Below are 2,122 nucleotides of genomic sequence, written 5' to 3' on the forward strand. Positions count from 1 at the left end.
TATTTATATACAAAATAAAAGAAAAACGATAGTTTTTTCAAAAATAAGATATAAAATTATATCTTGTTAAACTTTCATTTGCATTACACAAGTTATTGAGTAGTTTATATTTATTCCCATCAAGTAGGATTAACTTAGATACAACTAGTTGATCAAGTACATGTAGTCTTTAAGAACTTTTGTGAGCGCGCACACATACATACAGTCAATTTCTTTATGACATTCTCCCATCCTTTTGTACGTGTAATTGTTAAAATTTTTAATATTCTCAAATATATATATATATATAAAGCATACATTAGATTGCTTCATCAAAAACAAAATGGCCCCCACTTTTTTTATTAAAAAAAAAAGAAGAAGTCTGTTGCAGGGCTTCACCCACAAAAAGCATTTCGTACTTTTCACTACCACCACAACCACAACACAAAAAGCGCTTGGTATGATATTTTCCCAATTTTTTATTTGAAGGAAAAGTGGTTGAGTTGACTTGCCAAACCAAATTTTCTCTCTCAATTAATGTTTGCTTGTGCTAAAGTTGGTTCCAATTGTGGGCAAAATATGAAAAACCTTCATAGGTGCAGGGCGCATGCGTTATGTGTCTCACTGACATATGGGCCTATATGAGAAATTGTCTTGCAAAATACATGTCACATTCAGGGTTGAAGGTAGGATTTGGAATTTGGGGGCAATTTTGTTGCTGGTTGTGTGTAGGAGGCGGTATATGGTGTACCCGGCATATATGCCGGGTCACTCACACAAGGGCGGGTCCCACACATTGTGGGGCCCGCCCCTGTGTGAGACATCCGGCATATATGCCGGGTAGAAGATATATTTTTCGTGTGTGTAGAGTTTTGGCTTTGCTACTTAACTGCTAAGGGGTTATATTTATTTATTTTTGTGTGTTTTTTGATGTGTGCCTTGCTTTTAGGTAATGACAAAATTATTTCATTTAAAATTTTTTAAATGATCGGACAGTTTATTTTAGGTAAAATTGGTTGATTAAGCTTAATTATTTTTAAATTTACTATTGGTAATTTTGTTGTTGGGCTAATTTTTTTGAGCTTATATATATTGTTTTAGATTTTAGATCAAGTTTTTATTTATTTTTTATTTTTTATTGCCTTTAAAAGGAGGAAAATGCTAGAGTTACAAACTTCTTTTTACAAATTGCTAATGTGGTGAGTGATTATTGGTAAGTAAAAAAGTGGTGTAAGTGGTGGACTTAAATGTGAACCAATAAGAATTTACTATTTTAGTAGTTTGTAAAAATTTTGAAGAAAATTTTGTGGCTATAACATTATTTGTAAAAGAATTAATGATATTGTTAAAGAGTCAAATTGTAATTTTATAGAACAAAATTACTAAATTAATACCTATATAATATTAGTATTTTTTTAAAAAAATTTTAGGGGGGGCCATTGCCCCCCTTGGTCCAACTATGCCTCCACCGTTGGCCACATCATCGTATTACATATTAAAGAATAGGTACAACCATACCCAATCAATTCTAATACTCAGTTGAAAATTCATCTTAACTATAAGTTTATTGAAATATTATTATTATGTGTAGTAAGTTGTATTGAATTTTAAGTAAAAAACTAATGTGACAATCTCTTATTAGATGGTGTAAACACTCCATTCTTACCAAATTTGGACACATAATTTGAACCCAAAGAGAAGAAGTAGTACTGCAACATAATATCTAGGGAAAGACGAGATGAATGAGCTAAGCCAAACAAAATTTGCCAGAGTTGAAAGGGCAGAAATTCAATTGTTATTTGATTTTTCATATCCAAATTTGCTTGAAAAAATATAGAAAATTTCTTTTTGTGTATTTTATGGTATAAAATATTGAAATTTTCTTCTAGATAATTATATAGAGTTAGAATGAGATTCTAACCATCTTGATTTACATATTCCATCAAAGGCATGAGACACCGCGACATTTCTAAAGGGTATTGGATAGAGTTCAAAGGATGGGAGTTGAGAAAGTTGAGGAGTAAAATTGAATAGGTGATTTTTTTTTTAATTTATAACATTGAATAATTCTCAAGTTTCAGTAAAACTATATTGATCAATTTTTCCAGTACAACTTTTACTGCCTTAGAGTTAGATTAAGGCA

Source organism: Castanea sativa, chromosome 8 (genome assembly GCF_040712315.1).
Source record: "Castanea sativa cultivar Marrone di Chiusa Pesio chromosome 8, ASM4071231v1".
NCBI classification, from domain to species: domain Eukaryota; kingdom Viridiplantae; phylum Streptophyta; class Magnoliopsida; order Fagales; family Fagaceae; genus Castanea; species Castanea sativa.